Genomic DNA, 9,304 nt, shown 5'->3' on the forward strand with positions numbered 1-9,304 from the left:
CTTACAGGATCCAGGATCATGGGGCAGCAGCTACCTGGGTATGCTCTTCCCATGGCAAAATGCAGCAAGCAACACACCAAGGCTGCAAGAAACTTGCTATGTTTTTTAAAGCCGCAGCTTGGAATAGGTACATCATCACTTTTGCTTATATTCCTTTGGACAAAGCACATAGCATGGCCTTGTATCAGTGGACCAGGAAAATATACTCCACCCCAAGGGAGAGGGAGAGTGAATATTTGCTGAAAAATAATTCAATAATATGTACCTTTATTCATTTTTATAGACTATGACCTTTGTTTTCCTCTTTTACACTATTTAGGGGAATTGAGTTTACACTAGTAGGGATATATGCATTTGAAGTAATTTAGGAAGAAATAAACAGAGTAAGAAATGTGTAAACATTGTGAAATGTCATGCTTGTAATTTTCTTTTTCTGTGGTGTCTTTGTTTGGTTTTGGTATTGGTAATGGTGGCCTCATAGAAAGAATTTTGGAATGTTCCCTCCTCTTCAACTTTGTGCGATAATTTGAGAAGGATAGGTATTAACTCTTATTTATGTGTTTTGTAGAATTCCCCTGTGAAGCTGTCCTGTCCTGGACTTTTGTATGCGAATTTTTTGATTGCTAATTCACTTTCATTACTAGTGATCAGTCTGTTAAATTGTCTGTTTCTTCCTGAATCAGTCTGGGAAGATTGTATGTTTCTAGAGATTTATCCATTTCTTTTAGATTGTCCAATTTGTTGGAATATAGCTGAACATGGTATTTTCTTATATTTTGTATCTCTGGGATTCAGTTTTAATTTGTCCTCTTTCATTTCTTATTTTGTTTATTTTGGTCCTCTGTTTTTCTTAATGAGCCTGGCTAAAGCCTTATCAATTCTGTTTATCTTTGTTTTTTAATTGGAGTATAGTTGCTTTACAATGTTGTGTTAGTTTCTGCTGTACAGCAAAATGAATTAGTTATACATATACATATACTCCCTCTTTTTTGGATTTCCTTCCCATTTAGGTCACCACAGTGCATTAAGTAGAGTTCCCTGTGCTATACTGTAGGTTCTCATTAGTTATCTATTTTATACATAGTAGTGTATACATGTCAGTCCCAACCTCCCAGTTCATCCCACCCCCCCTTCCCACCTTGGTATCCATACATTTTTTCTCCACATCTGTGTCTCTATTTCTATTTTGCAAATAAGTTCATCTGTACCATTTTTCTAGATTCCACATATAAGCAATATTATACGATATTTGTTTTTCTCCTTCTGACTTCACTCTGTATGACAGTCTCTAGGTCCATCCATGTCTCTGCAAATGACACAATTTTGTTCCTTTTTATGGCTGAGTAATATTCCATTGTATATATGTACCACATCTTCTTTATCCATTCCTCTGTTGATGGACATTTAGGTTGCTTCCATTTCCTGGCTACTGTAAATAGTGCTGCAAGAACATTGGGGTGCATGTATCTTTTTGAATTATGGTTTTCTCAGGGTATATGCCCAGGAGTGGGATTGCTGGGTCATATGGTAGTTCTATTTTTAGATTTTTAAGGACCCTCCATACTGTTCTCCATAGTGGCTATACCAATTTACATTCCTACCAACAGTGTAGCAGAGTTCCCTTTTCTCTACACCCTCTTCAGGATTTATTGTTTGTAGATTTTTTGATGATGGCCATTCTGACCAGTGGGAGGTGATACCTCATTGTAGTTTTGATTTGCATTTCTCTAATAATTAGTGATGTTGAGCATCTTTTCAAGTGTTGGTGGCCACCTGTATGTCTCCTTCGGAGAAATGTCTATTTATGTCTTCCTCCCATTTTTTGATTGGGTTGTTTTTTTGGTATTGAGCTGCATGAGCTGTTTGTATGTTTTGCAGATTAATTCCTTGTCAGTTGCTTCATTTGCAAATATTTTCTCCCATTCTGAGGGTTGTCTTTTCTTCTTGTTTGTAGTTTCCTTTGCTGTGCAAAAGCTTTTAAGTTTGATTAGGTCCCATTTGCTTATTTTTGCTTTTATTTTCATTACTCTAGCAGGTGGGTCAAATAAGACCTTGCTGCAGATTATGTCAAAGAGTGTTCTGCTGATGTTTTCCTCAAAGAGTTTTATTTACATTTAGGTCTTGAATTTAGGTCTTTAATCCATTTCGAGTTTATTTTTGGGTATGGTGTTAGGGAGTGTTCTAATTTCATCCTTTTACATGTAGCTGTCCAGTTTTCCCAGCACCACTTATTGAAGAGACTGTCTTTTCTCCATTGTGTACTCTTGCCTCCTTTGTTATAGATTAGTTGACCATAGGTGTGTGGGTTTATCTCTGGGCTTTCTATCCTGTTCCATTGATTTATATTTCTGTTTCTGTGCCAGTACCATACTGTCTTGATTATTGTAGATTTGTAGTAAAGTCTGAAGTCAGTGAGCCTGATTCCTCCAGCTCTGTTTTTCTCTCTCAAGATTGCTTTGGCTATTCGGTGTCTTTTGTGTTACAAATTGTAAATTTTTTTGTTCTAATTCTGTGAAAAATGCCATTGGTAATTTCATAGGGATTGCACTGAATCTGCAGATTGCTTTAGGTAGTATAGTCATTTTCACAATATTGATTCTTCTGATCCAAGAACATGGTGTATATCTCCATCTGTTTGTGTCATTTTTGATTTCTTTCATCAGTGTATTATCGTTTTCTGAGTACAGTTCTTTTGCCTCCTTAGGTAGGTTTATTCTTAGGTATTTTATTCTTTTTGTTGCAGTGGTAAATGTGTTTGTTTTCTTAATTTCTCTTTCTGATCCTTCATTGTTAGGTCTAGGAATGCAAGAGATTTCTGTGCATTAATTTTGTATCCTGCAACTTTACCAAATTCATTGATTAGCTCTAGTAGTTTTCTGGTGGCATCGTTAGGATTTTCTATGTATAGCATCATGTCATCTGCAAACAGTGACAGTTTTCTTCTTTTCCAATTTGGATTCCTTTTATTTCTTTTTCTTCTCTGATTGCTGTGGCTAGGACTTCCAAAACTATGTTGGATAATAGTGGCAGGAGTGGACATCCTTGTTGTATTCCTGATCTTAGAGGAAATGCTTTCAGTTTTTCACAATTGAGAATGATGTTTGCTGTGGGTTTGTCATATATGGCCTTTATTATGTTGAGGTAGGTTCCCTCCATGCCCACTTTCTGGAGAGTTTTTATCATAAATGGTGTTGAATTTTGTCAAAAGCTTTTCTGCATCTATTGAGGTGATCATATGGTTTTTACTTTTCAATTTGTTATATGGTGTATCACATTGATTGATTTGCATTTACAGAAGAATCCTTGCATCCCTGGGATAAATCCCACCTGATCATGGTGTTTGATCCTTTTAATGTGTTGTTGGATTCTGTTTGCTAGTATTTTGTTGAGGATCTTTGCATCTATGCTCATCAGTGATATTGGCCTGTAATTTTCTTTTTTGTGATATCTTTGGTTTTGGTACCAGGGTGATGGTGGCCTCGTAGAATGAGCTTGGGAGTGTTCCTCTCTCTGCAATTTTTTGGAAGAGTTTGAGAAGGATAGGTGTTAGCTCTTCTCTAAATGTTTGATAGAATTCACCTGTGAAGCCATTTGGTCCTGGACTTTTGTTTGTTGGAAGATTTTAATCACAGTTTCAATTTTATTACTTGTGGTTGGTCTGTTCATATTTTCTATTTCTTCCTGGTTCAGTCTGGGAAGGTTGTACCTTTCTAAGAATTTGTCCATTTCTTCCAGGTTGTCCATTTTATTGGCATAGTGTTGCTTGTAGTAGTCTCTTATGATCCGTGGTGTTTCTGTGGTGTCAGTTGTAACTTCTTCTTTTTCATTTCTAACTTTATTGATTTGAGTCTTCTCCCATTTTTTCTTGATGAGTCTGGCTAAAGGTTTATCAATTTTGTTTATCTTCTTAAAGAACCAGCTTTTAGTTTCATTGATCTTTCCTGTCGTTTCCTTCATTTCTATTTCATTTATTTCTGCTCTGATCTTTATCATATCTTTCCTTCTACTAACTTTGGATTTTGTTTTTCTTTCTCTGGTTGCTTTAGATGTAAGGTTAGGTTGTTTATTTGAGATTTTTCTTATTTCTTGAGGTAGGATTGTATTGCTATAAACTTCCCTCTTAGAACTACTTTCGCTGCATCCCATAGGTTTTGGGTCGTCATGTTTTCATTGTCATTTTTTTCTAAGTATTTTTTAATATCCTCTTTGATTTCTTCAGTGATTCATTGGTTATTTAGTAGCGTATTGTTTAGCTTCCATGTGTTTGTGCTTTTTACAGTTTTTTTCCTGTAATTGATTTCTACTCTCATAGTGTTATGGTTGGAAAAGATGCTTGATACGATTTCAATTTTCTGAAATTTACCAAGGCTCGATTTGTGACCCAAGATGTGATCTATCCTGGAGAATATTCCATGTGCAGTTGAGAAGAAAGTGTCTTCTGCTGCTTTCAGATGGAGCTTCTCCACAGAATAAGCAAGGACAGAGTGGGTGCTTGTCTCTGACTGGGGCGTGTGCTGGGAAGTCATGATACTGACCAGAATCCCTAGCAGTTTCAATCTGTTTCCTCTGCCTTGTTTCAGGAGTAAGCAAGTGTGTGCACACCATTTACGAGTAGAGTCTATGTTTCTTACAGCCCTCCTGTTAGTCACACTGGTTTTAAAACCAGCTAAGGAGACTTCCCTTCCTGGAGTTGGACCCCAGGCCTGGAGCACCTCCTATGAGGCTCAAACCGCTAACTCCCCAGGGAAGATCTCAGAGCCTGTGTAATTCCGCTCCTCTTCTGTGTTCCCTCCTAGGGGTTCGGGTCTCTACCTGATCAATTCTCTGCCCTTCCTACCTGACTCCGTTTGTATATTTTTTTACAGCCTTGGTTGTAGGAGAGTCTTTCTGGCAGTCTCCAGTTAGTTTTCAGTCAGAATTGCTCGATATGTAGATGTATTTTTGATGTGTTCCTGGAGGGGGGTGAGCTCATGTCTTCCTACTCTGTGATCTTCATCTCTACTCCAACTCGCTTTTGTTTAAACTCAATTTTTCTATTCTTTTTTGGAGGGAAAAAGGCTCTTCACTGTTTACAAGTTTATTTCTGAGTTGCAAAAATTCCCTCTCTTTGTTTTTCCCTGTGTTATCATGATTTCCCCCTTTCTTTCCCCATTCAGTCTTGGCTGCCACAGTCGACAGACAGAGCACAAGGACAATCTTTTTTTCTTGCATCTTAGTAGAAACTTTAGGAGAAGATAGTACCTTCTCCAGGTTTGTCAAATAGATAAATTTTTTTATCAATTTTTGAATTTTCAGCATCTATAGCAGTGCCTGATCCATAGCAAGTACTCATAAATATTTGATAATAAATTTAATGAGATAACTTGGGTGCCTAGTAGGCTTTGGGGATATGAAAAAACATTAGAATATATACATGTCTTGGAGTATCTTGAAATCTACTCAGGAATAGTTATATAAATAAAAAGATTATAATAAAACATGAAAACATCCATAATAAAGGTAGGCAAACCGGTAAATAAAAGTATATACCATGAGAATAAATAAAAGGAGGTTAGGTGGACGGGAATCACAAGATTCAAGGAAGATTTCCTGAAGGAACATTTGCACTGGACCCTGATAATTGGATAGGATTTTACATAAAGAAATGTAAGCTCATTTGAATGTTCAGAGGCTTTTTCCCTGTCCTATGCATGTCCTGTGACTTGCCTCGGAAAATTCTATGTGATAGGATCTAGTTGCAAACTTTCCTGACTGTTTCTCAACAAATAAGTTAATTTTCAATCCAAAAGATCAGTGCCTTTAGGGACCAGCAGCTCTGCAGCATTAGTGACAGAGAAAGAGCAGCCTGGAAGGAGCCCATGGCCATGAAACAGAAATTGTCAGTGTATTCCCAAAGGTGAAAATTGCATAGTGAGTAAAAACCTAAGTAAATAAGTCTGAACACAACTGGGAAAAAATTAGAGCAGTCTTCATAGGGTTCCTTTTTGCATGGGTAAGTGCAAAATTACTGTGGGAAACTATTATAGAAACTACAGGAAATTCAAACAGTGCTGTAGCAGCCCCTGCCTCAAGAATCCCAGAACATCCTATCAGTGGGATACAGACCTATGTTGATAAAACCTACTTGGAACCAAATTCAGGTTGCCTAAGGTGGGAACACTGTTGATCCCATTGATAACGCAGATTCAAATACTAGTGAGACAGGAAGAGATCCAAAGGGCATAGACCAGAAAAGAACTGTAAAAGCAGATACAGGTGAGGATAACACTTTGGAAAGCAAAGTCCATAGAGCTTTAGAAAAGAAGATGACAGAAATAGGAAGCTTTGCTGAATCAGGCTTAGCTCAGAGAGGCCGAGAAGTAGATTGAAAAAAACGCCACTTTTAAAATACTCCCCTGTAACCATAGAAGAGGGATCCCTTGAGCTGTGAATCTGAGAATGCTTCCCTGGCCTACCTTCAACTTCTACAAAGGAACTTCCTCCGAATAGTCTTATTTAAACAAGGAGAAAGAAAGAGTTATGCAAAGGTATTATAAGATAAAAGCTGAAAATGAGCCACAAACCTCCATGGAAATAAAAACATTGGGAAAAAACACACAGTTTTGTCTGCAACAAAGATTAAAATTGAAAACAGATATTTCAAATTCAATAAAAAGAAATTTAGAATATGACTAAAACAGTGTAAGAATAACAAACAAGACTTAAAGCATTTCAGAAATGAGGTAGTTGGACAGCAGAAAGAGATTAAAAAAAAGAGATGGAATAAATTAAATGTGAACTCTTTCGGAAAATAAAGACTGAATTAGAAGGAATACAAAAGCAAGTAGACATTATAGAAAGCTTAATGTGGGAAATATATGTTCAAGGGAGTACAAGTGAAAATTATGAAGTAGAAATAGAGACAAAAAGCTATTCAAATGTTCATTGCAGCTCTATTTACAATAGCCAGGACATGGAAGCAACCTAAGTGTCCATCAACAGATGAATGGATAAAGAAGACGTGGCACATATATACAATGGAATATTACTCAGCCATAAAAAGAAACGAAATTGAGTTATTTGTGGTGAGGTGGATGGACCTAGAGTCTGTCATACAGAGTGAAGTAAGTCAGAAAGAGAAAAACAAATACCGTATGCTAACACATATATATGGAATCTAAGAAAAAAAAATGGTCATGAAGAACCTAGGGGCAAGACGGGAATAAAGACATAGACTTACTAGAGAATGGACTTGAGGATATGGGGAGGGGGAAGGGTAAGCTGTGACAAAGTGAGATAGTGGCATGGACATATATACACTACCAAATGTAAAATAGATAGCTAGTGGGAAGCAGCCGCATAGCACAGGGAGATCAGCTCGGTTTCTGTGACCACCTAGAGGGGTGGGATAGGGAGGGTGGCAGGGAGGGAGATGCAAGAGGGAAGAGATATGGGAACATATGTATATGTATAACTGATTCCCTTTGTTATAAAGCAGAAACTAACACACCATTGTAAAGCAATTATACTCCAATAAAGATGTTAAAAAAAAAGGCTATTCAAGAAAATGTGAAAAATAGGCAGAATTAGAGCCAACGTACGTGCAATTGAAGATCCCAAATGAGCAAAAAAAAAAAAAAAATCATTGGTACAGAGCAAATATTTACAACAGTATGTCAAAAAAATCTTTCCTGAAATGAAATAAATCACAAATCTACTACTAAAAGAGCATTTTATGGGTGATTAGAGACTTTGTAGTTTGAGTCCAGACAAATTAATTTTTTATTAAAACAAAATACCAAACTCCTCAGAAACTCATACCAGAATTCAGAGTTGCTTTAAGGTATTCCATAAAAGATAGTTTTCAACTAAAATTAGTAACCATATAAAGAAATAGGGAAGGGTGACCCATACCTAGAAAAAAAGGCAGTCTGCAGAAATAGACTTCGACAGGGCCCTTGTTGGATGTAGTGAAGATTAAAGCACCTGTTTTAAATATGTTTGAATAATTAAAAGAAAACAGGATCAAAGAATTAAAGGAAAATATAGTCTTGATTGAAAAGGCAGGAAATTTCAACAGAGAAATAGAAACTATAAGAAGAACCAAATGGAAATTCTAGACCTGAAAAAAAATTAAATTAAATGAAAAATTCACTAGGTGGTCTCAAGAGTGGTTTGGAGATAGCAAAAAATGTCAATGAATTTGAAGATAAATCAGTAGACATTATCTGATTTGAAAAACTGAGAAAAAAAAAAGGAAGAAAAATAACACAGCTTCAGAAATCTGTGGGACAATATCAGGCATTCCAACATATATGTAATTGGATTCCAGCAAGAGTGGAGAGAAAGGGGCAGAGAGATATTTGAAGAATTAATGACTCTAAACTTCTCCAAATTTTCTAAATTTACGTAGCCAATAAGCTCACCACAACACAAATTATACTGAATTACTTTATCATCAAACTGCTGAAAGTAAAAGGTAAAAAGAATAGCTTGATATTACAGTTACCTACAGAGGAACAACCATGTGATTAATAGATGACTTATCAGAAACAAAGGAGGCCAGAAGACATCAGAATAACATATTCAGTGTTGAGAGACAAAAAGCGTCAGTCAGAACTCTATATACCAAACTATCCTGCAAAAATGAAAGAGAAATAGATATTTTCATATAAACAAAAACATGAGATTATTTATTGGTATAACATCTTCCCTAAAAGCAGTGTTAAAAGAAGGTTTTCAAGATGAAAGGAAATGACACCAAATGGTAAAGTAGATCTATATGAAGGGGAAAAAGTACCCTGAATGGTAAAGGCGGGTGAGAAAATAAAAGGATATATATTTTTTTCATAATTACGTTAAAAGATAAATGATTGATTAAAGCAAAAATTATAGGGGCAAATAAAATTATTTTTTGCATGGTTCATTTATTTTATCGAAGTAATTCACTGGGGATTGAAGGGGAAAGGAAAAAGAAATGAAGAATTTCTAGAAAACAAAATTCATAGAAACCAGCTTATCAGTGCCTGTGGAATAGATACACCTACAATAAGCAGTAAGAGAAAATTTCATAGCATCAAATACCAAAATCAACAAAAAATAAAATATATTAAACATATAACCCAAAAGCCAGAAAATGAATGACAGTTAAACAAAGTAGATGGAAGAAATTTAAAATGATAAAAGCAGAAATTTATAACAAAACAGAAAAAATATATTAGGTCTAGTAATAAAACACAAAGCTAATTGTTTAGAAAATCAAGAAAATTGGTAATCCACTTGCATTTGCTAATCTATCAATAAATGGTAAGGAGGTTAGAGAGAG

General features: G+C 35.8%; 1 non-coding gene across 1 annotated transcript; it reads right to left on the bottom strand.

Moving 5' to 3' along the window:
* Positions 1-5,136: 5,136 nt before the first annotated feature.
* LOC137210808 (small nucleolar RNA SNORA31) lies at positions 5,137-5,269 on the bottom strand. The gene has a single exon (XR_010936737.1). It is a non-coding gene; the product is annotated as a small nucleolar RNA SNORA31 (small nucleolar RNA).
* Between the last annotated feature and the right edge of the window lie 4,035 nt (positions 5,270-9,304).

This window comes from Pseudorca crassidens, chromosome 17 (genome assembly GCF_039906515.1).
Source record: "Pseudorca crassidens isolate mPseCra1 chromosome 17, mPseCra1.hap1, whole genome shotgun sequence".
In the NCBI taxonomy this organism is placed as follows: Eukaryota; Metazoa; Chordata; class Mammalia; order Artiodactyla; family Delphinidae; genus Pseudorca; species Pseudorca crassidens.